General features: G+C 33.4%; 1 protein-coding gene across 2 annotated transcripts in view; it reads left to right on the top strand.

Annotated features, from left to right (window-relative positions):
* LOC112425526 (T-box transcription factor TBX15-like) overlaps positions 1–26626 on the top strand; it is a 581798-nt gene that overhangs the window by 179442 nt on the left and 375730 nt on the right. For both annotated transcript variants that reach the window (XM_071094759.1, XM_071094760.1), the window contains exon 3: positions 6646–6735. The gene's annotated coding sequence lies outside the window, so the exon portion shown is untranslated. The remainder of the gene's footprint in view (positions 1–6645; positions 6736–26626) is intronic.

The following is a 26626-nucleotide window of genomic DNA, read 5'->3' as shown; positions in this document are numbered from 1 at the left end:
AAATAAGGAAAACTGAAGTATCTTCAGCCCTATGGAACTAACATTAAAAAGGAGAAAATTAATGTACATGATCTGATTATTTTCTATTATACTAGGGATTAATATTGTGCCACATATGTTTCACTGAACCTAGTAATAAACAACTGTTACTTATTTATTTATTTGCTGTAAGTTCTTTCCCTGTATATGGGTGTGGTGCCACACAGTAGGCATAATGAGTTCCTACCAATTGGTTAATAAGGTTAAAAAGATTACTGTAAGTATTTGAAATAAAAAGTTACAATAACTTAGGCACAATGGGTTAAGGGCATACTCCAATAAGAGAAAAAATGCCCATATATTAAAATTATTAAAAATACGTTTTAACATTGCTTATCTTTTAATAATTAATTTATTAATTTACAGGAAATACATTGATATTAAAGTACAATTTTATTCCTGTACCATTAGAAAATGTCGCTTACCATAGAGGCAGGGAAAGGGAAAAGCACTGTTTATAAGACTGTGAGTTTATATCTATAACAAAAGATTTAATCTTCTTCAAAGAGAATCTGAATATGTGATTTTTAATAGAAAATATACCATTTTAACTTTGGTTATTATACAATATGGAATTTAATAATTTTGTCCACCAATTTCTATTTAATATTTACCTGACTTCAGAGGCACGGTGACATATATAAACATAAGAAATACAATGTGGATTTTATAGGCAGGATCCATCCTACTGTGCTTCTAAAATGACTCATAGAGAATATACTGAACAGTATCACAGATAAGTTAAGTGCAAACAGTGTAAAAAAGCTTATTATGGAAAAGTTGCCCAAAAGTCCTATTTTTTTTTTTCTTATCCATCTTATAATTCAGCATCCATCATTATATTCGTTCTCTGGAAAATATACTCGGCTACCTTACCCACCCCCTGCCCCATGTCTGCTACTTTTGCAAAACCTTAGCCAGGGTAAAAACCTCACTACTGAATGTGACCAAGGGAAAACACAACTAAGGAGATTTATCTTACTTAAAATTGATGATCACAAGTTTCAAGTGGGAATACATTGTTCTCTTTCAATCATACAAGATATCTTCAAATATATATTCATATATTTATATCCTCACCTTATATATTTAATATATGTTAAATATATTAAATAAATATAATAAATAACATATATTAAATAATATATATTAAATATATTAAAGGATATATAGATATCCTTTCTTTTCTATTCAGGCACTCCTCCACAATCCTTGACTCAGCTATTGAGTTTGTTTCCAGTTTATTGAGGAAAAACAGTAATCAGAAAACATCTCTATAAACTTTGATTTTTAAGATTTTTTTCCCATTTCTGTGTAAAATGTTGTTGGCATTTTGATAGGGATTATATTGAATCTCTAGATTGCCTTGTAGGTTTTAGTATATAGATCTTTCACCTCCTTGATTAAATTTATTCCTGAGCATTTTATTACTTTTGATTCCATTGTAAGTGGAATTGTTTTCTTAATTCTTATTACATTTGCTGTTAGCACATAAAACATAGATAATTTTCATATGTTAGCTTTGTATCTTGCAACTTCATTATATTTATTAATTAGTTCTAAATGTTGTTTTCCCTTTTGGATTTTGTATACATAAGATTATGTTCTCTGTGAACAGAGGTAATTTTACTTCTTTATTTTATATTTGGATGTCCTTTCTTTTTCTGGCCTATTTGCTCTGGCTAGGACTTCTAGTACTATGTTGAATATAAGTGGTAAGAATGAGCACCCCGGTCTTGTTTCTCCTCTAAGAAGAAAAGCTTTCAATGTTTTACCATTGAATACAATCTTAGCTGTGAGTTTTTCAGATGTGGCCATTATTATGTGAAGGTAAATTCCTTCTATACCTAGTTTTTTGAGAGTACTTTCATGAAAACCTGTTAGATTTTGTCAAATGCCTATTGTGTAACTATTGAGATGCTCATGTGATTTTTATTCTTAATCTATTAATGTGATGTATCTCATTAATTTGAGTATGTAAAACATTCTTGCATCAAATAAATAAATCTCATTTAGTAATAGTGTATGATCCTTTTAATGTGTGGCTGATTTTAATTAGGTAGTATTTTATTGAAGATTTGTGCATCTATGATAAACAGGGACATTGCTCTGTAGTTTTTTTTTTTTTCTTATAGTGTCTTTGTTTGGCTTTGGTATCAGAATTAAGATTCATATAGGACCACAAAATATCCCAAATTGACGAAGCAATCTTGAGAAAAAAGTACAAAGTTGGAGGCATCATACTATTGGATTTCAAAATATATTACAAAGTTATAGTAGTTAAAACAGTATGGTATTGGTATAAAAACAAACATAATGGAAGAGACTAGAGACCCTATTAATAATCCCACAGATACATAGATATTTATCTTCCACCAAGGTGCCTGACAGAATACACAACAGGGAAAAATAGTCTCTTCAAAAAAATGTTGAGAGAATGAATATCTACATGCAGAATAATAGAATTTTTTTTTTAACTTACATCATACACAAAAATCAACTCAAAATCGGTTAAATACTTAAACATAAAACTTGAAATTGTAAATATCCTAAAATAAAACATGGAAAAATCTTTATGACATTGGTGTTGGCAGTGATTTCTTGAATATAATACCAAAAGCGCAAGAAACAAAAGTAAAAATTAGGCAAATGGGACTACATAAAACTGAAAAGCTTCTGCACAGCATAAGAAACTATTAGGCTGGGCGCCATGGCTCATGCCTGTAATTCCAGCACTTTAAGAGGCCAAGGCAGGTGGATCACTTGAGGTTGGGAGTTCAACACCAGCCTGGCCAACAAGATGAAACCGCATCTCTACTAACAATACAAAAATTAGCTGGGTTTGGTGGGGGATGCCTGTAATCCAAGCTACTCGGGAGGCTGGAGCAGGGGAATCACTTAAACCCAGGAGGTGGAAGTTGCCATGAGCCAAGATTGCACTACTGCACTGCACTACAGCCTGGGCGATGGAGCAAGACTCCAGAAATAAATAAATAAATAAATAAATAAATAAATAAATAAGGGGAGGGAAGGGGGGAGGGAAGGGGGAGGGAAGGGTAGGCGGGGAAGGGAAGTGGGGAGGAGGGAGAAACTATTAATAGTTTCACTATTAATAGTGAAAAGGTAACCTGTAACCTGGTTGAAATGGAGACGAATATTTGTAAGCCATATATCTGATAAGGGGTTAATATCTAAAATATGCAAGGAACTCCTACAACTCAACAGAAAAAAAAGGACCTGATTTTGAAATGGGCAAATGATTTTGATTGACATTTAAAAAAAAATACATAGATGTCCCAAAAATATTTGAAAAGATGTTTAATGTCAGTAATCATTAGAAAAATTCATATCAAAACCACAATGAAATATGTCTTCACAACTATTAGGATGTCTATTATTAAAAAAATAGATATATCTATCTGTAGAAAATTATATAGAGATAGATATGATGTACTCATTGGTTGTTTCCAGTTACTACCTATTAACAAATATGAGTATTTGCTACAGGTTTTTATGTGAACATAGTTTTTGTTTTTCCAGGGTAAATACCCAGCAGTAGGGTTGAAGAATCATATGGCAATTACCTTTTAAATTTTAAAAGATACTGTTCAACTGTTTTTAAGAGTGGCTATACCATTTTGTGTTCCCAGTGCATCCTCATCAGCACTTGGTGTTAATATTATTTTTCAGTTAGCCTTTCTTATGTGTGGAAGTATCCAATAGTTGCTACAATTTGCATGTTACTAATGGGTGATGATGTAGAGCATTTGAAAAGCATTTGTCATATACATATCATCTTTAATAAACTTTCTTTTATTTTGCCCATTTTCAAATTTGATTATCTGATTTCATATAATTGAGTATAGTGAATTCTTTACATATTTAAGTTAAAAACATTTTGTCAAATATGTGGTTTGCACATATAATTTTTATATTTTGTGGCTTGCATTTTTATTTGCTTAAGAGTTTCTTTCACAGAGCAGGTTTTTGAATTTTTACCAAATTTATTTTACTGACTTTTTTCTTTTATAGATCATGTTTTTTTTGTCATGTCTAAGAACATTTTAACCACACAGTAAAAATATTTTCTACATATTTGTATGTAGAAGTTTTATTTTACATTTTACATTTAGATACATGATCCATTTTTCATACATTTTTGTATGAAGCGTGAGTTAGTTTCAGGTTTAATGTTGTCTACTGATATTTAATAATTCCTACATCATTTGTTAAAAAGACTATCCTTCCTCTTTTGCATTGCTTTTGCCCTTTTATTTAAAAAATTAGTTGACTATACTTGAGTGGATCTATTTTATTCATTGATTCTCTAATGTGTTCCGTTGATCCCCATGTCTATCCGTCCACCAATGATATACTTTCCTGATAATTGTAGGTTTATAATAAAGAGGTCTTAGAATCAGATAGTGGAGTTCCTTCACCTTCATTTTTCTTTTACAAATTGTTTTACTATTCTAGTTTATTTGCTTTTCTATATACATTTTAAAATTGGCTTGTCTATAGCTACAAAAATATCCTGCTGAGATTTCATATGACAGGCAATAAACCTATAGATCAATTTGGGGAGAATTAACATCCTCCCTATGCTAAGTTTACTGATTTATGACCATGGCATATTTCTTTATTTATTATGGTCTTCTTTTATTTTTCATCAAAATTTATAGTTTTCAGTATGTATATTCTGTATGTTGTTTAATATCCTGTATATGCTTTGATATACCTAAGTAGCTTTTTGAGGTATTATAAATGTTACTGTATATTTACTGTTTGTTTCTGATTATTCATTTCTATTGTGCAAAAATACAGTTCTTTATGTGTGTTGACCTCGTATTCTATAACCTTGATAAATTCAATATTTAGTTCTAGGAAACATTTGGAAACTCCTTGATATTTTCTTCATACACAATCATGTAATCTGCAAATAGGCTCAGTTATAGTTGCCTGTATTTTATTTTCCAATCTTATTTCACTGGCTAGGACTTCTGGTACTATGCTGAATAGAAATAGTGTGTGCATTATGCATTCTTCTTAATCTTAGAGTGGAAGATTTTAGTCTTTAATCATTAAATATGATTTTAGCTATGGGTATATTGTAGAAGTACTTTATTAGGTTAAGGATGGTACTATTCCTACTTTTCTGAGGTTTTTAAAATAATTATTGGGTGTTGATTTTTGTCAAATAATTTTTTGTGTCTATTAATGTATCATGAGGATTTTTTATACTTTAGATTTTCAGTATGATGGATTATAGTGCTTTGTTTTCAAATGGTGATTTTCAAATCCATCTTGTATTTCTGGTATGAAACTCCTTTGACTATGATATAATATTATTTTTATATATTATAGAATTCTGTTAGATTTTTTGAGAATACTTGCATTTATGTTCATGAGAGACATTTTTAAGAGTTTTCATGTTTTGTATTGTCTTCATCTGTTTTTGGTAATGACGAAATTCTGGAATCATAATATGACTAAGAGATATTTCTTTCTATTCTGTTTCCTCAAATAAATTGTGTAGAATTGAGGTTGTTTCTTGTTTAAATTTTTGGCAGAACTTACTAATAAAACCAACTATGTTTGGAAATTTATTTTTGAAAAACGAACTGGAAAATTGTTTTTAATACTTATATCCAATTTAGGTTATATCTTCTTGGATGAGCTTTGGTAACATCATTATTTTGAGTAATTGGTCCAATTTATCTAAGTTGTTGAAATTGTATGAATTGTTCATAGTTTTTTCTTGTTATATTTTAATATCTATAGTGATATTTTCTTTTTGCTGGTATTGCTTTGTGTCTCTTCTTTTTTCTTTGACAATCTTCTAGAAATTTTTATTCATATTTAAAAAAAGCAGATTTAGTTTCATTGATTTTCTCTCTATATATTCTTTTTGGGTTTTCAGTTTTATTGTTTTTCTCTTTTCCTTATTATTTCTTTTTCTATTATTTATTTCCTCTTTGCTTTGAGTTAATGTTTCTATTTTTCTAGGCTCTTTAGGTGGAAGCTTACAGCATTATTTGGAAAGTATTCTTTCTTTTTAAAGACATAGAAGCATTTAGTGTATACATATACTTCTATGCTTTATTTTAGTTGCATATCTCCTATTTTAAATATTGTATTACAATTTTAATTAGTAAAATTTATTTTCTTTTGACACATGCATCACTTAGAGGTATACTGTCTACTGTTTGTGGATTTGTCTCTGTTTTTGTTACTGCCTTCTACTTTAATTCCAGTTGATCAGTGCTTATTGCACTTTGCATGATTTTGATTTTTTAAAATGTGTTAGATTGGTTTACAAAAGAGTGTCCCATATCTTGGTTAATATTCTATTTATGCTTGAAAAAAATGCATATTCTGCTGCTGTCTAACAGAATGTTTCCAAAAATCTTAATGAGATTTTTTGACTGATAAAGTTGTTCAGTTATTTTATATCCTCTCATTTTTTAATCCAGTTGCTCTATTGATTACTGAGAGCCCCAGTTTTCTCTGTTTGTTCATTTGTTTCCAATTTGCTGTCTTTCTATTTGTTACTGTAAAATTTTTATAATTATTTTAATCTATCTCTTTAAATTTTTTTTTTTTCAGTGAAAGAAAGTGAGGCATTTATTGCAGGGCGCCAAGCAAGGAGAATTGTGCAGTTCATCCTGAAGACCCAAACTCCCTGATGACTTACAGGTAAGGCTTTTTTGAATTAATTTTCATTTTTATTTTTTTTTATTTCCATGTTTTTGGGGAACAGTTGGTATTTGATTACATGAGTAAGTTTTTTAGTGGTAATTTGTGAGATTTTGGTGCACTCATCACTGGAGCAGTATACAGTGAACCCATTGTGTAGCCTTTTATCCCTCACCCACTTCTTGCCCTTTCCCTGGAGTCCCCAAAGTCCATTGTATCATTCTATGTCTTTGTATCCTCGTGGCTTAGCTCCCACATGTGGGTGAGAACATAGTGATATTTGGTCTTCCATTCCTGAGGTGCTTCATTAGAATAACAGTCTCCAATCCCATCCAGGTTGCTGTGAATGCCATTAATTCATTCTATACACACACACACACACACACACACACATACAGACACACACACACATATATATATATATACTGTATATATATCTCACAGTTTCTTTATCCACTTGGTTGATGAGCATTTGGGCTGGTTCCACATTTTTGCAAATGTGAATTCTGCTGCTATAAACGTGTATGCAAGTATGTTTTTTGTGTAATGACTTATTTTCCTTTGGGTAGATACCCAGTAGTGAAATTGCTTGATAGAATGGTAGTTCTACTTTTAGTTCCTTAAAGAATCTCCATACTGTTTTCCATAGTGGCTGTACTAGTTTACATTCCCACCAGCAGTGTAAAAGTGTTCCCTTTTCACTATATCCATGCCAACATTTATTATTTTTAATTTTTTAATTATGGCCATTCTTGCAGGAGTAAGGTGGTATCACATTGTGGTTTTGATTTGCATTTTGCTGACCATTAGTGGTGAGAATTTTTTCATATATTTGTTGGCTATTTGTATATCTTGTTTCGAGAACTGTCTATACATGTCCTTAGTCCACTTTTTAATGGGATTATTTTTTTCTTGCTAATTTATTTGAGTTTGTTGTATATTCTGGATATTAGTCTTTTGGTGAATGTATAGATTGTGAAGATTTTCTCCCACTCTGTTGTTGGTGTGTTTAATCTGCTGTTTCTTTTTCTGGGCAAAAGTTTTAAGTGATGCTATTTCATGAGATAGAGAAATAGGGAATTCTCCCTAAATCATTCTATGAAGCCAGTATCACCTTAATATCCAAACCAAGAAAGGATATAATGAAAAAAGAAAACTACAGACCAATATCCCAACATAGATACAAAAATCTTAACAAAATACTAGCCATCTAAATCCAGTAGCATATCAAAAAGATAATCCACCATAATCAAGTGGGGTTCATACCAGAGATGTAGGAATGGCTTAACATACACAAGTCAATAAATGTGAAATACCACATAAACGTAATTAAAAACCAAGAATCACATGATCATCTCAATAGATGCATAAAAATCATTTGACAATATCCAGCATTCATTTATGATTAAAATCCTCAGCAAAATTGGCATACAAGTGACATACCTCAGTGTAATTAAAGCCATCTATAATACAACAAACATAATACTGAACAGGGAAACGTTGAAAGCATTTCTTCTGAGAACTGGAACAAGACAAGGAACACCCAATTTTACCACTTCTATTCAACATGATACTGGAAGTCCTAGCTAGAGCAAGCAGAAAAGAGAAAAAAATGAAGGGTATCCAAATCAGTAAAGGGGAAGTCAAACTGTCACTGTTTGTTGATGATATGATTGTACACCTAGAAAACTGTAAAGACTCCCCCAAAAAACTCCTAGCTGATAAATGAATCCAACAATGTTTGAGGACACAAAATTAATGTACACAAATCAGTAGCACTCCTGTAGACCAACAGTGACCACTTTGGCTGTTGACAATCAAATCAATAACTCAACTGCTTTTTACAATAGCTGCAAAAAAAATAAAATACATAGGAATATAACTAACCAAGGAGGTGAAAGACCTCTAGAAGGAAACCTACAAGACACTGATGAAAGAAATTATAGATGACACAAACAAATGGAAACACATTCCATACTCAGGGATGGATGGAATCAATATTGTGAAAATGATCATACTGCAAAAAGAAATTTATAAATTCTATGCAATTCCCATCAAAATACCACCATCATTTGTCACAAAACCAGAAAAAATAATTCTAAAATTCATATGGAGCCAAAAAAGAGCTCGCATAGCAAAAGCAAGACTAAGCAAAAAGAGCAAATCTGGAATCATCACATTACCTGATTTCAAACTATACTATAAGACCACAGTCACCAAAATAGCATAGTATTGATACAAAATTAGCCACATAGACCAATGAAACAGAATAGAGCACCCAGAAACATACCCAAATACTTACAGACGACTGATCTTCAACAAAGCAGACAAATACATAAAGTGGGGAAAGGATAACCTGTTCAACAAATGGTGCTAGGATAATTGGCAAGCTACATGTAGGAGAATGAAACTGAGTCCTCATCTCTCAGCTTATACCAAAATCAACTACAGATGGATCAGGGACTTAAATCTAAGACCAAAATCCATAAAAATTCTAGAAGATAACATCGCAAAAACCCTTCTAGATATTGGCTTATGAAAAGACTTCATGACCAAGACCCCAAAAACAAATGCAATAAAAACAGATAAAAATAGGTGGGATTTAATTAAACTAAAGAGCATTTGTATAAAATTTTAATAGTTACTCTAGGATGGAGGTTCTCAACCAAGGAAAATCCCCCCATCCCTTCAAGAGACATTTGATAATATTTGGAGATATTTTTCATTTGTAACTGGGAAGTGGGGTGCTAATGACATCTGTCTGGTTGTTAGAGGCCAGACATATTGCCAGAAGCCTTAAAATGTGCAGAACAGTTCTACACAACAGTTAAATACTATCAATACTTCACCACTTCGAATAGAATGTAAGCACTTTACCATAATGATTCTCTCCCTTTATGATATGGTTTTCTTAGGTGCATTTTCTGTACATACATTTGAACCAAATCAACTAATTTTGTCTGTTGTTCAGCTTGGAAACTTCTTATGAATATGTCTTCACATCAACTGATTTGCTCCTCTGTCATCTCCATTTTGCTATTATGCCATTCACGGAGTTCTGTAATTTGGTTTTCATATATTTTTATTTCTGAATTCCCAGTTTGTTCTTCATTATATACTTTTTTTCTGAAAATGTTTATTTATCATTGGTTTCAAGGATGATTGCCATTGCTTGTTGGAATATTTTATAATAGCTGCTTGTATTTCCAACATCTAAATCATTTTTGATTACTTTTCTTATTCTATGTGAGATTTTTCTTATTCTCAGCAAGACCAACTTTGGATTGTATCTTGGACATTTTGAGTATTGTCATGAGACTGTTTCCTAACCAAATTTTTCTATTTCAGCAGTCAGTCAACTTGTTTCGATTCAGAACACTTGTCCTGGCCTAATTTGTGGAATTGTGAATAAAACGTCAATTTTGTTTTCAAAGTCCTTGTTGTACTATTCTGATCGGTCCTGCTTATGTGCTATCCATAGGTCATTCAGAAACCTGGGTGGTATTCCACAATGTAGATCATTTCTTAAGGAACTGCTGTTTTGATTCTGCTCTGTTTCACACATAGACTGCCAAGGGTGTTTCATGCATTTATAATGCTGATTTAAAGAATATCTTCACCTTTCTTCCTTTCTTCTCTTTTTAATTCTCCCTCTTCTTCCTAAATGGGAAGGATAAAAGTATAACCTTCTTGCTTTAATTTATTTGCTTACTGTGGGATGGATTAATTGACAGGGCCCCATCCCACAGTCTCTGTGTTCACTGTACCTCATGGGGTAGGAAAGGGATGCAGCTTATTTGAGGTCATTTTCTTACTTCAGAGTGGGAATGGTCATCAGAGCTGGAGAACTCACACTCAGTGTTGACAGGGACAGGCACTGCCTCTGTTTGCGTCAGCACAGGGCAGGAATGTTTGACAGTGTATCATTTTTTTGAGTCTAAAAGCAGCATTTGATTCTGTTGAACAATTTCTACTTCTTGAAATACTTTCTTTACTTACTTTATACCCTCTAGTCTTTTTTGTTTCTCCCTCTACGTACTTCATCTTTGTTGTTTTCTCTTCATTGGCCTGATCTTTAAATATAGAAATGCACTCTCTCTCTCTCTCTGTGGGCCTCTTCTCTTTTCTGTCTTTACTCATATACTTGGCAATAGTATCTTCCAACCACATCAACACTAATGATTGCCATATCTTTGTCTTCAACTAGGACCTTCCCTTGAACATAAGATTCATTCACCGACTTGCCACTGGACCTACCTGTCTGTTAGTAAATTATAAAATATACCATTATCTACATATATCTTATGCATTCATGACATACCTTTTTCTTAACTTTTTGATATTTCCAGGCTATGCAGTTATCCGTGAGTTTTTAAAATTTGTCACAAACCTCCAAAAATTTTTCAGTATAATTATTTTTAAAGGCCACATATAAGTGGACCTATGCAATTCAAATTTTTGTTGTTCAAAGGTCAACTGCAAATTGGAGTACAAGGATATCACTGTCTACTGAGGAAAGACATTAAAGTCTAATGAATGCCTTCTGTCTATCAAGCACTGTCCTAGAAGTTTTTCTATATCTTAAATAATTTTCCACTAGAATCAAGGTAGGACTTGAACCCAAATCTTTTCATCCCAAGTTTGAATTATTGTTTTTTTTTTTTCCATTCCAAATTGCCTTTAACTCAGATACTGAATTAAACTCTTGCTTTATGCTGCAAAACAATTTTGCTAATTTATGCCATCCCTTAGTGTTCATCAAAATGACCTCTTTTTCATCATTTTAAAAGACAAGTTTGATAAAGTGACTCCTGATGTTGATAATGAGGGCTGTAAAGAGTAGTGACTTTGGCATTCTGTACTGTATTGATTGTGCAAACAGCTACGTTCACCTGGGAACTGACATCTGCAGGCCATTTCTCTCCCTCCCCTTGGGCAGTCCACTAATTTGAAGCCTCAAAGATTTCTGACCCTTGCTGTGCTTGATTAATGTGACAGTTGCTGAAAATCGCTTAATCACTCCAATGCCATTATGGGATAAACATTCTTTGCATTCAGCAGAAATACCTATGTTTTAAGGTGCTAACTGGTCAGATGGTTGTACTGAATTAAAAAGTATAAACTAATCTTAAATAAAAATTTTATTCAGAAAAGAGTAATATATAAAACACATCCCCAAATGTGCACATTTCAATCTTATCCTCAGTGATTTTGAAGTGAAGTGCTCATGACTCCCTTAGTTTCGTTCTTTGTGTTCAGATTTTGTGTCTATTACATTTTTCTTTCTATTACTTTTAGTTTTTAATTATCCTTCCTTGCAAATTTTTTTTCTAAATTATCTTCTGTTAGGAAAGTAACACAATTTCTCCTTTTAAAACACATTGTCTATCCAAGAACAAATAATCTAAAATGAAATATTGTTAACTATCTCTGCCATTTTTCTATCTTCCATCCTGCAAATTCTCATAGACAATCATACCCTGCTGGCAGGTCATTCCTAATATCCCATCCCGATCACCCTACCTAGAAAAGCTTCAGATGGATAAAAGGTAAGGACTTCTAAAAATTATTGAGTCCTTCATATGTGACATATGTTAACTTATTTTATCGTCAGAAGAGTCCTATCATGTAGATATGCATTTTCTTCAAGTCTGCAGACGAGAAAACAGTGGACACTCACTATAAAACCTGTCTCAATACCATCAGAGTGAACAGGCAACCTACAGAATGGGAGAAAATTTTTGCAATCTACTCATCTGACAAAGGGCTAATATCCAGAACCTACAAAGAACTCAAACAAATTTACAAGAAAAAAACAAACAACCCCATCAAAAAGTGGGCAAAGGATCTGAACAGACATTTCTCAAAAGAAGACATTCATACAGCCAACAGACACATGAAAAAATGCTCATCATCACTGGCCATCAGAGAAATGCAAATCAAAACCACAATGAGATACCATCTCACACCAGTTAGAATGGCGATCATTAAAAAGTCAGGAAACAACAGGTGCTGGAGAGGATGTGGAGAAATAGGAACACTTTTACACTGTTGGTGGGACTGTAAACAAGTTCAACCATTGTGGAAAACAGTGTGGCGATTCCTCAAGGATCTAGAACTAGAAATACCATTTGACCCAGCCATCCCATTACTGGGGATATACCCAAAGGATTATGAGTCATGCTGCTATAAAGACACATGCACACGTATGTTTATTGTGGCACTATTCACAATAGCAAAGACTTGGAATCAACCCAAATGTCCATCAATGACAGACCGGATTAAGAAAATGTGGCACATATACACCATGGAATACTATGCACCCATAAAAAGGATGAGTTCGTGTCCTTTATGGGGACATGGATGAAGCTGGAAACCATCATTCTCAGCATACAATCACAAGAACAAAAAACCAAACACTGCATGTTCTCACTCATAGGTGGGAATCGAACACTGAGATCACTTGGACACAGGAAGGGAACATCACACCAGGGCCTGTTGTGGGGTGAGAGGAGGGGGGAGGAATAGCATTAGGAGATAAACCTAATGTAAATGACAAGTTAATGGGTGAAGCACACCAACATGGCACATGTATACATATGTAACAAACCTGCATGTTGTGCACATGTACCCTAGAACATAAAGTATATAAAAAAAAAGAAATGGTACAATTTATACAACAGTTTCTGTGGTAAGCACAATTTTTGTTTCCCATTATTTCATTTTCATATACTTTCTTAATATTTCCAGAAGAATCCCTAGAAAATGTCCAAACTTGAAAGAGATAATAGTCATGTAATTTATTTTTCCACTTTGGCATGTACTGAAAGCAGGTTTGTCACTTCCTATATTAGAGTGAGCATTTTAATATTTTTTGTATTTCTATACATTATTTTTCCTACTCTTAAAGCTCAGACATTATACAAATAATTCCTCAAAGTATCACAAATATTATAAATATATATTCATTCCTTTTTAAAATTCTCCTTTTAAAACACATTGTCTATCCAAGAACAAATAATCTAAAATGAAATATTGTTAACTATCTCTGCCATTTTTCTATCTTCCATCCTGCAAATTCTCATAGACAATCATACCCTGCTGGCAGGTCATTCCTAATATCCCATCCCGATCACCCTACCTAGAAAAGCTTCAGATGGATAAAAGGTAAGGACTTCTAAAAATTATTGAGTCCTTCATATGTGACATATGTTAACTTATTTTATCGTCAGAAGAGTTTTAAAATAAGTTTTAAATAAGTTTTAAAAGGGATTGCATTGGGAGTTATACCTGATGTAAATGACAAGTTAGTGGGTGCAGCACACCAACATGGCACAAGTATACATATGTAACAAACCTGCACGTTATGCATATGTACCCTACAACTTAAAGTATAATAATAATAATTAAAAAAAACCAAAAAACCTGTCTCAACAGGATGTGGTCAACTAGCTATTGTCGCAGTGGGAAACTGGGCTCTTGTTCCTTCTCCTCCCTCTCTGTTAAAATAGAAGCATTTTTAAATCTCCAAATTCAACTCCCACATGCAAATGTAATACTGCAATTTAATACTGCATGTTTTAAAGTCAAACCTGGAGTCCTTGCACTCTCCTTATGGCCTTGTTAATTTTGGGCAATCCTCCAGTCCTTACTTCTCTATCTCTAAAATGGGGACGGTAACACCTATTACATTGATGTTGTGAGACTAGTTGACATACTGAATGTAAAACTCCTGGGACAGCATCTGTCCTATATGAAATCTTAATTAAAATGTCTGTCTGCATGTAAATGTCACAAGTGTTCTTTGAAATTGGTCCTTATTGAAAATGTCAATCTATAGTATTCCACATTTTCAATAGAGCAACAATATTGATTCAACTACTTGTAAGAACACAGACGATCTTGAATTTCACTAAAGACACTATAATATTATAACAGACCAGAATTAAAAAAGATTTTCAGGATGAGGAGAGTATTTGTACTTTGTTTAGAAATCTGTGATTATGTTGCTTGGGACCAAGAAGTAACAAGAATATTAAAAGGGATGTCAAATAGTTGAGATGATGTGTCAGAAAGAAAAACCTATTTAATTCTTCTACATTGGCTGATCACTTAGGCAGTAATGGAATAAAACCTCAAGCATTAAAGGGATAGAAAAGGCCTTAGAGATCACTTGGGTCAGTAGTTTTTAGACCTTTTCTGTTTCATCCAATTTAACTCATATGAAAGTTCAAAAACAAAATAGCTAAAAGCAAAGCTATTCTATTAAAATACAGGCCCCACTTGCCCTTGTTTGTCCCCTTGTCTCCTTGAAACATTAAAAGCACATTGTTAGCGGTGTTTTCAAGAAAGCTCAAAGCATCCTTATTGCTTTAAAAAACTGTGATCTGGTGCAAGCCTCTGTGTTAGATGTGGGAATGAATCCTGAGTCTGGTGGTAGAGCAGGCATGCAAAGGGCACTAGTCCTCCCGGCTCTGTTCATTAGCCATGCGAGGTACTTCGATGCTTGTCTATTTCCTTCTGCTCCTACAGCATTCATTAAGTCATTCGGTGTGAATATTCTGGCCATATGAAGGTTAGGGAGATCGTGAGAAAATCAAATCAAAGAACTTGCAAGTTGGGAAAGTGAAAGTGAACGAGGGAGGGAGAAGCTTTAAAAATTATTTCTGTGCACAGAGTTTAAGTCAGTTCGATTCATGATGAGGATCTTGTTTTTGTACATCAAGCATCTCTGTACATTTTGTTATAGTTTTGTTCTTTTTAGTGCACAAATATATGAAACAATTATTGATATATTCCACACATAATTTTGTATTTGGACTTGTAAAAATTAGAAAATTATTCATATCTTCAAACTAATATGTATGCTAATCTGTGTTCTCCCTATATTAAAAACAGTATTTTCTCTGAAGTAGTATTTTTTTTTATCTTATCATTTAACATTGAAAGTCATTCATGATTGAAGAACTCCATAATAGGAAAAATAGCAATGTTTCCTCAAATCCTACTGCTCATTTTGTACAAGTAAAAACTGCTAAAAGCCTTATTTTTCTGTGTATCCATGTATATAAGTGCCAAGCAACACTCTTTCTGTACACATATAGGTACACACAGTTGAAATCCTTGCCCCTTGAAAATCAATAGAAATGCAGATTTATTTCAGCTGGTCGCCGGGGCTCACATCTGTAATCCCAGCACTTCAGGAGGCTGAGGCAGGCAGGCTGGAGACCAGTTTGGCCAACATGGCGAAACCCTGTCTCTACTAAAAATACAAAAATTAGCCAGAGGTGGTGCACACTTCTAATCCGAGCTCCTAGAGAGGCTGAGGCAGGAGAATCACGCGAACCTGGAAGGTGAAGTGCAGTGAGCTGAGATTGCACCACAGTACTTCAACCTGAGGGACAGAGCAAGACTGTCTCAAAAAAAAAAAAAAAAAAAAAAAATATGTATTTTGAAAGATTGCTGTTGTCAGTAAGCAAAATCATTACAGGAAATTTGAGATAATTTATTTGAGCATAGATTAGTTTTTTCTGTTTATCAACATTGGGAGGAATAATATTAATATATTTAACATATCCTAGTGATTTCACCCAGTTTGGGAAGTGCTAATGGATGTACAGTGTACCACAAGTAGGCTATAACATAATTCATAAGATAAATTCAGGAGAGTATCTTTTTTTTTTTTTTTTTTTTTTTTTTTTGAGACGGAGTCTCTCTCTGTCGCCCAGGCTGGAGTGCAGTGGCCAGATCTCAGCTCACTGCAAGCTCCGCCTCCTGGGTTTACGCCATTCTCCTGCCTCAGCCTCCGGAGTAGCTGGGACTACAGGCGCCCGCCACCTCGCCCGGCTAGTTTTTTTTGTATTTTTTAGTAGAGACGGGGTTTCACCGTATTAGCCAGGATAGTCTCGATCTCCTGACCTCGTGATCTGCCCGTCTCGGCCTCCCAAAGTGCCGGGATTACAGGCTTGAGCCACCGTGCCCGGCGAGAGTATCTTTTATATAAAGGTAACACTAACTTCATGGAATGAATTGGGAAGTATTCTCTCCTTTTCAAATTTTGGAAAACATTATTAGAATTGATATTTTTTTAAATTAAATATTTGGAAGCATACATCATTGAAGCTATCAAGTTTGTGTGTGGGGGGGGTGTGGGTGGGTGTTGGGGGAGATTTTAAACTATAAATTGGGTTCATATAATAGGTATAGGGATATTCAGATTTTCTCTTGAGTGATATTTGATTGTGTTTTCATGGAATTTTTTATTTCATATAAACTGTCAGGTTTATTTGTGGTTGCTTAAAATATTCCTTTAATTTTATTTTAAAATAGGTGGAATTTGTAGTGCTGTCAAATATATGGGTAGAAATCGTTGGTGAATATATCTTGGCCTAGTGCTTTCGTTTTTGAAGAATTATTTATTATTTATTCAATTTCTTTATCAGAGATGGACCCATGACAATTATCTTTTAACAAAATTTAAAAAATACATTTACCCTTGTGGTTACCAATTTTATGGCTCTTCATTCCTTTGTGGCAACCCATATTTCAAATTTGTACCATTTTCATTCTTAATGAAGGGCTTCCGATAATATTTCTTGTAATGTCAATCTGGTAGTAATACTTTTTTTTCGTTTTTTATGTATCCCAGATGTTTTCATTTGTCTGTTTTCTTAGTATTTGTTATTAGATTTTAGACTGAGAATATTTTTCTCTCACTACATTAAAGCTATTTCTCCACTTTCTTTTTGCTTTTTTCCCAAATGAAAAATTTACTGTCTTCCTTACCTTAGTTTCTCTGAATATAATGTTTCTCTTTCTCTAGATGTTTTAAAGTATTTGTTTATCACTGATTTTGCACAATTGATCTTCATGTGCCTTCTTGTAGTTTTCTTCAGATATCTTGTTTTGAGGAATCACTTATATTTTGAAAAATGTAAGTGATATAATTACTTTTTCAAATTAATATAATTACTTTTTCAAATATTCCATATTAGGGACTGTCATTTTGTCAAATAAGTTTTTATGCCTTTGCCCTTCTTTTCTCCTTTGGAGACTTCTATCACACATATATTAGGCCACTTGAAGTTGCCCCACATTTTACCATTGTGTGGTTTCTTTCCTATTTTCATTTCTCAGTGCTAAATTTTGTTTCATTTACATTGCTATGTCTTTCCCAAGTTCACTAATCGTTCCTTTGGCAATGTCATATCTCTCATTAGTCCAATCCAGTGTAATTTGAATTTCACACATTGTTGGTCTGGTTTCCAGGATGTAGATTTGAGTCTTTTTTTATATGGTTCATGATGCTATATGAACATATGTACCCAAGTTATAGTAACTTATTTGATATCCTTTCTACTAATTTCCATTATCTGTGTGAATTTTGTGTCATTCCTGATTGAGTGATGTTTTATCTCACCTAATGCTCTACTGCATTTAATGGTCATTTCTTTAGTTTTTTACCCCTGTATTTCTAGGTGTTCAATATGTTTGCAACTTGTGATTTTTCAATTAATTAATTTAGGTCTTTTTTTGGTATTTCAAATTTATACAATTCTACTCCATTCCCTCTGTTATAGTCTATTTCATATTCTTTTTATTCTCCCATCTGGAAACTACCACTAGAAATGTGTTGGTTCTTTTCATGATTCTTTCTCTCTCCTTCCTAGTTCTCATCTATATTTCTATGACTTACTAATGCATACTTCCTCATTTCTAACAGCTAATTTTCTTCAGTTGTTAATCTTCTTCCTATGCTATTTATTTTTAAAAAATCAGTAGCTATATTTTCATTTCTAGATATCCATTTTGTTCTTTTTTTTTTTTTGGTAAAGTTTTAAAGTTTTATTATCTTTTGGAATTCCTATCCCATTTCCTGTTTGGCCCATGGGTGGAATTTAAAATTTTCACAGGGGATGTTTTTATTTTTCTATACATATTACAGGGGAGAAAAAAATATATTTTCCCCATTCATCCTAGGTTCGTGACTAAGGCTTCTATAATGAAAGACAGATTGTCAAGATAAAAGCATAGATGTTTATTTAATGTAAGTTTTATGTGATGAGGGAGCTGTCAAAAGGAAATGAAGACCCAAAGAAATGATTAAGTCCATATATTTTCATGCTAGGTTTGATGAAAAGGAAACTCTCATGGAGAAATATGATAGAATAAATGGGTATGATCTAATGCTAACAAACAGGAGGGGAAATGCAACATCTATTTGTTCAGATTATTTTCCATGTCCTTTCATCCGATAAGGATGCTCCTTTCTTTCAGATAGAAGGAAGACATTTCCTACATGAGAGTCTTATCACTTGCTTCAGGGGAAGACGAGAAAATCCTTCCATGGTTCTATGACCTGCTTCAGGTGAAAAGGATGAGGGAAGGTACAAACAATCTTCCTGCTTCTACAGTTTTCTCAAACTCCTTTAGTTTAAAATATTTTGGGATAGTGTGTTCTAAATCCCTCAACAGCTTAAAGAAAAACTCAATTCTGTAGTTTTTCTTTCCTTTACAAAGTATACATCGTTTCAAGCTTTCTGGTGCTATGAATGTTCTTACCTCTAGTTTCCATCTTGCTTGCCTTCAAGATGACAGCACTGTTCTTCATATTCTTAGACAAAAAAAATCAAGCACTCAGTCTGGTAAATATCTTTATCTGATGCCTAGCAAGGATCAGTAACGTTATCTTGAGTTCTTTGCTTTGTGATTCTCTCTCTCTCTCCGTGTCTGTGTGTGTGTGTGTATGTATTTTTTTAAAAATACTTTCTTTAGCCATTTTTTTTGAAACTGGATATGTAGTTTTGTCATAGTTTGTTCACAGTTTTTATGAATATTTGGCTGGAGACTGATCCACACCAAGTCCATCTGCTAGGGTCCTCAGAATACTTTAGGTTTCTTACTGAATTTATTCCTCACAATGATCCTATGAATATAGCTTGATAGAGAAGTAAACTCAAGCTAGATATTTGATATTTTAACTGACTTAACCAGAATCACACAGCATTAGTGAGTCTTACTGTTGCCCACACACCTGGGCAACAAACTTCACTCTTGTTGCCCAGGCAGGAGTTCCATGGCATGATCTTGTCTCACCACAACCTCCACCTCCCAGATTCAAGCAATTCTCCTGCATCAGCCTCCCGAGTAGCTAGGATTACAGGCATGTGCCAACATGCCTGGCTAATTTTGTATTTTTAGTAGAGACTGGGTTTCTCCATGTTAGTCAGGCTGGTCTCAAACTCCCAACTTCAGGTGATCTACCTGCCTCGGCCTCCCAAAGTGCTGGGATTACAGGCGTGAGCCACTGAACCTGGCTGAATCTTTTAACCATGAATCAAGTTCAGGTCAATGGCCTCTACTGGCTTTTCACTTAGCCATTAATCTGTATAATTATAGCTTTAAGAAACAGGATATTTAGACATCTAAAAAAATGTTTTTGTCTAAAGGGAGAAAATACCTCATCTATTTAACCTTAACTTGACAGTTAAGTCTCAGTCTATCCTGTTTTAACCAATTTTAGTTTCTTGGGTAATCTGTACCAATAATTGGGATTAGAGCATGTTTGCTGTAAAGGAAATGAAGAAAGAACAGTGTTATAATATTAGATATTGGTATCTTAAATTCCAAGTATGGCTAATGGAGAACTTCCTCTCATAAAAATTCTTTAGGTTTAATTCCTGATGTGCTAAAAAGTCAGACTATTTGATTTAGACTATGTGCTAAAATCAGACTCACTCATGGTCAGTTCTGGACATTGACTGTACTTCACTTATTAATCTTGCATTAAATACACTTCTTTTGAGATTTATTCTTCTTCTGATTCAGTTTGCTATTTCAGCACCAGTTTTGTCATTTGCATTTTAAAGAGTCAATGCTTAACTCTCTCTTGAGTTTACTCTTTTAACAGAAAAAGAGTCTGCTAGCTGATGAATAAGGTTAAATAGATAGATGTCATTTTAATTTTTTAATGATATTCTTATTCCAAAGAATACATTTCAGATTATTTTCTATAACCATTGACATTGCTTCTGTAGTGTTTCACCTTGAATCCTGTAGAATTTTCCAGAGCTTTGGAAAATCATGTAAATTTTAGAACGTCCCTCTGAACTTATGTAGAACTAAGCACTTATCTCTCTCTGATACACTCACCAATGACAAGTTTTCTGACCTGAAGTTCGTAGTCAAATTGAGTCTTACTCTTACATTCTTATCCTTTCCCAATTAATTTAGAAGATAATATGGTTTATTTCATAAACAAAAATGCCCTAATAAAGATAAAACTTTCTATTCTTAAAAGTTTAGCGTAAGTATTTTCTAATTCTCTTACAATTGCTAGAGTTGTATCATATACCACCTGCATAATTATTGCTAAGAATGATTGTATCATTGATAGGCACTGAAGGATAAGATAAAGGAATTTTCCTTTATGACAAAAGTTATGGAAGCTATGGAGGTGGCTACACAAAATACAAATTTTTCCATATACTTTTTGATAGTATTCTCATAATTTCCTAATTTTAAATTTCCTAAAGTAGACTTTTTGTGTGTATGTAGTTAGGTGATATACATAGCGTTAAAGTTCTCTGTCTTTAAAACACAAGTGCCCTCCAGGAAAATTATATCAACAAATATTCTCAACAATATTCTATAATCACAATACCATAAATTATTTTATTATTACTTTCTAATCTTGTTCATAGATAAGGTTTTAGGTTCCCTAAAAATGCACTTACCTTTAAATTTCAACAATTCAAAAATGTATAGTAGACTTTTTTTTTTCTTCCCATCATCTACTTTTCTGAACACATTGAATACAAATACATTATTGGAGAATTATTATTATTTTTCACTCTTTTTTATTATACTTAAGTTATGGGATACATGTGCAGAACATGCAGATTTGTTACACAGATATTCATGTGCCATGGTGGTTTGCTGCACCCATCAACCTGTCATCTACATTAGGTATTTCTCCTAATGCTATCCCTCCCCTAGCCCCCAACCCCGACAGGCCCCAGTGTGTGATGCTCCCCTCCTTGTTTCGGTATGTTCTCATTGTTCAACTATCACTTATGAGTGAAAGTATGTGGTATTTGGTTTTCTCTTCCTGTGTTAGTTTGCTGAGAATGATGGTTTCCAGCTTCATCCATGTCCTTGCAAAGGACATGAACTCATCCTTTTTATGGCTGCATAGTATTCCATGGTGTATATGTGCCACGTTTTCTTTATCCAGTCTATCATTGATGGGCATTTGGGGTGGTTCCAAGTCTTTGCTATTGTGAATAGTGCTGCAGTAAACATATTTGTGCATGTATCTTTATAGTACAATGATTTATAATCCTTTGGGTATATACCCAGTAATAAGATTGTTGGGTCAAATGGCGTTTCTAGTTCTAGATCCTTGAGTAATCACTGTCTTCCACAATGGTTGAAATTATTTACACTCCCAACAGTGTAAAATCATTCTTATTTCTCCAGTTCCTCTCCAGCATCTGTTGTTTTCTGACTTTTTAATGATTGCCATTCTAACTGGTATGAGATGGTATCTCATTGTGGTTTTAATTTGCATTTCTCTAATGACCAGTGATGATGAGCTTTTTGTCATGTTTGTTGGCTGCATAAATGTCTTCTTTTGAAAAGTGTCCGTTCATATCCTTTGCCCACTTTTTGAAGGGGTTGTTTTTTTTCTAGTAAATTTGTTTAAATTACGCATAGATTCTGGATATTAGACCTTTGTCAGATGGGTAGATTGCAACAATGTTCTCCCATTCTGTAGGTTGCCTGTTCACTCTGATGGTAGTTTCTAAAATTAAAATAAAATAGAAGGCTTAAAAAGTTAACTAAATGTTGCATAATGTAGAAATAAAAGTGATATCAAAAAAGAAAGGGCCTAGTTGACAATCTAACACAGTATGTATAAAAAGACACCCAAAGACGCATCATCACTTCAGGAAGATTTGAATAAATCAAAGAAGATAAAAGTGGACAGAGGAAGATGTAGTCATTTATATAAAAACAATAATCAGAATAAATAATATCAATTACTTTAGAAATGTATTAAAATGCTTTTAACCTATACATTCATGTTATAAATTTATTAATCATATGTGTATTTAGAATAAGCATTTTCAAACAGAAAAATCACAGAAAAATTACCTCTTTTGTACCTTTCTATTAGGAAGTTTCTTGAAGTTGTGCTCCAGCAAAGTCAAAAGGTAAAAAAAAAAAAAAAAAAATACTAAAGTGTGAAATCTAAGTGACAGGTTTTTTAGAAAGAAAATGGATCCAACTTAAGAAATTAGAGAAATTCATATTGATATGTTAAGGGTTAACAGTATAAGCGTATTATTTTGTATCATAACGGTACTGCCAAGAAAAAAATATCAAAGTGATCTAAAAAAGTTATATGTTGACCTTTTATATTCAATGTGGGGAGCAGTTAGGATGGAGTGAGGGATGGATTTTTTTAAATTAATCTCCCAGAATGATATAATTTTTAATATGTTCATGTATTACATTTAACTTAATGAATTAAATCTCAAGAATAAACAATCTTTAATACTTTAATTGAAAATATTTATTAATATAAATGTGCTCATAATACCAAATAGAAATGTACATCATGAAAATTCTTGATATCCTAAATCATAAACAAGTATATGTGTGCATATATATAACATTTAGTAACTGTCTTATTTATCGATAAGCATAATCTTTTGAGGAACTCAAACAATTTGTTGATTGAATGTATAAATCTAATTCTCTGAGAACTACGTGGAGTTTTAGCTTAATGAATGGCAATATTCCTGAAATGTTCTTAAAGAACAACATGCTTTCAAAAGTTCATGAGAACACATTGTGATCTGAGAAAAATAGTCATGGTTCCGTGGTAGATCTTTACCAAGGCACCAGAAATCTATGCTTTTGAGTTTCTGATGAAAGATTTTTTTTTTTAATAAAACCTATGTCAACAATTAAAAAAAATCATAAGATTTTGGAAACAAAACCAGTTATTTTTTTAAACCCAGAAACATTAAATTCAATTTACTACTCCTACCCTACGCTACCTTAGTCATTCAAAAGGAGATGTGTGATCCATGACTAAGTACAAAGTCACAGTGATGCATCTTTCTTCTCTGCTTCTCTCCTCGTTCCCACAGCATCCAATGGCTATATGCTGATGTAAAGCATGTTACTTACAATTTAGCAAGTATATGGGGGCCTTTCATAAAAGGAAATTAAGAAACTGTTATATTAAATGTCCACTTTTTGCTAAGAATAAATGACACTTATTCATTCAATTATATTGCAAGTATTTCTGTACAATAAAATGTTTGTTTACATTTTTCATACGTAATCTAAGCATACTTTTATATCACTTTGGCCATTTGTAATTTGGTATGGCATAACATGACTGACTGATAATGCTTATGACCTGTATGAATGATCAACAATATTTTATCACCTTTTGTATTCAGGGTTTTATAGTATGTTGAGGCATAGTGAAGAAAACACCAGTGTTCCATGTGTGTTTCTTATTTGAATGCAGTTGCCTTTTTTTCTCCATCCCAATCTCCTTTCCCTTAAGAAAATTATTTGTCATTTTATCACTAGACCTTAAAAACTTCTGTGAAATTCAGCCCGAAGCAAATTTTAGATTTATTAATTCACATAATAAAATCCATTTAACATCTACTATCTGCCAGATAGTTTTCTTGCCTCGGGGACTCAATGATGAGCAAGACAGGCAAACTTCTCTTGGGACTTTTGTTCTTGCCTTCTCAATCTGCATATTCAGTTTTCTCCTTGCCAGAAAATTGCCTTCTATTATGTGTCTAAGTATTGCCTGCCCTTCATCAAATACTTTTCTCCTTCTAAAAGTCCTAATATTATAATATTAGATATTGTGAAATTTTTTCAAGTCTTTTATTTTCCTTCCTGCATTTTATATCACTTTATTTTTGCTTGATACTTTGAATTATTGTTCTGCTTGACTTTCTGGGACAAAGGAAAATCAACAATTATGGACTTGTATTTGTTAGTTTAAAAAATGGAAATTTTTTCATCCCAGAATATGTGTTGGTGTGATGTAATGAGCCTCATTTTTTACAAGCAAGACAAAGTTGGCTTTATCCCTGGGGGCTAGGTGGGCAGTGGGAAAATCTGGAGGAACTTCTCTTTCCACTCTTTAAGTTCCTCAAGCTCCTCCAGACCCAATAGCAAAAGGAGGACCCAGCTGAGGCAATCAATTATTTCTCAGCTATGGGAGGTCAAGGAATAACAGACACACTCACACCCAGTCTAGGTAACCCTCCTGTTAATCACACTCTTCAGGTGTTCAGCAAACCTGTGGGAGAAAAATCCATCACCAACTCCCTACTGAGACTTCCTCAGAGTCCAAGGCTGCCTTGCTCCCTGAGCTGCTTGGCTTAGGAAGAAGGGTAGAGTAATGTGTGTGGAGCTGAATGAACTTATGTTCAGCCCCATCTTCCCAGACCTCTCTGATGGAAACCACAGTGCTGTTTTTTAAAGGGAAATATGATAATATAACTTACCTGTTTAAAACATATCAATAGAATCTCCTTACTCTTAAAACTACTAAAAAATGATTGTCATGTCTTTGTGTGATGAGAATACTGCTTGCCGCTAAACTACCTCTTCTGCCATGTCCCTCTCAGCCAATCACACTAGATAGACCACTTTCAGGACTCCATACTTCGTTCCTTATCACCTGAGATCCCGCTACTCTCTTTTCCTCTCCTCTTGGAATTCTCTGTTTCTTTCCACCTGTCAAATTCTTACTCATGATTTTCTTTTTTCCTTCAGTTTGTACTTGTTGACTCTCTATTATGTCTATGTCTGTGTGAAGCTTTCGATTTACCAGAAGCAACAGGAAAAAAAAAAAAAACTATCTACACAAATATATAAAATCCAAACTAACATAAATGCAATTAAAAAAAAATAAGAAGATACATTTTTTTTTTTCTCCAAGGACACATGCTTAACTGAGTGAAGTGGGTGATACAGAAATTCCTGCTTGCCTGATTTCAAAAACTCTGGTCTCAGCCACAATATTTTTCTGTATTTAATGATTAAAAGTATACTGGTTTAAGTACTTCCCATATTAGCACCTTATTTTTAATGTTCCCTACTTAAGATATGTCCTGAACTGTGGACTGTTTTCAGTCAGAAAAAAAAATAATAATAATAACAACAACAACAACAAAAATACAGCAAACAGAAATAGCAGGGTAGAAAGAAAGTGGATTGCAACATTGTTCCCCATTTTTCCCAACTCTCTTTATCTACTCTGCCAAGCGACTTTGTAGTCCTGCCCACTACTAATGTATTGCAGGGGTCCATAATCCCTGGGCTGTGGACCCGTCCATGGCCTGTTAGAAGCTGGGCCACACAGTGTTGGCATTAGATTCTCATAAATGCACTCACCCTGTCATTAACTGTGCATGCAAAGGATCTGGGTTGCCTGCTCCTTATGAGCCATCCCTTCCCCGTCCATGGAAAAAATTGTCTTCCATGAAACTGGTCCTTGGTGCCAAAGTGCTGGGATTACTTTTTCTACCTCTCATGGATATACTAGACACACACAGTAATAAGTGGTTTGTTATGAGGTATTTTTTTGTGACGATAGTTGACAAAGTTGACATTTCAAATTTCTAAAAACCTATTTGTGTGATTTAATCTTTGGTTTTAGTCCTTATTGTACCCCAGAAGGCCATTTAAATATATGAACAGAGTAGTCACTATCTCAGAAATATTTTGTGGTATATTGAAAGGAAAGTAAGTACAAATTACTTGTTTAACATAACTATGGATACACATTTTAAAATGTGACTAAAGTCAGTAATTTCAATTGAAATACCTCCTCCAT

This window comes from Macaca nemestrina, chromosome 4, assembly GCF_043159975.1.
Source record: "Macaca nemestrina isolate mMacNem1 chromosome 4, mMacNem.hap1, whole genome shotgun sequence".
Taxonomy (NCBI): domain Eukaryota; kingdom Metazoa; phylum Chordata; class Mammalia; order Primates; family Cercopithecidae; genus Macaca; species Macaca nemestrina.
The sequence above is the reverse complement of the archived record's forward strand: the minus strand, read 5'-3'. Positions and strand labels throughout refer to the sequence as shown.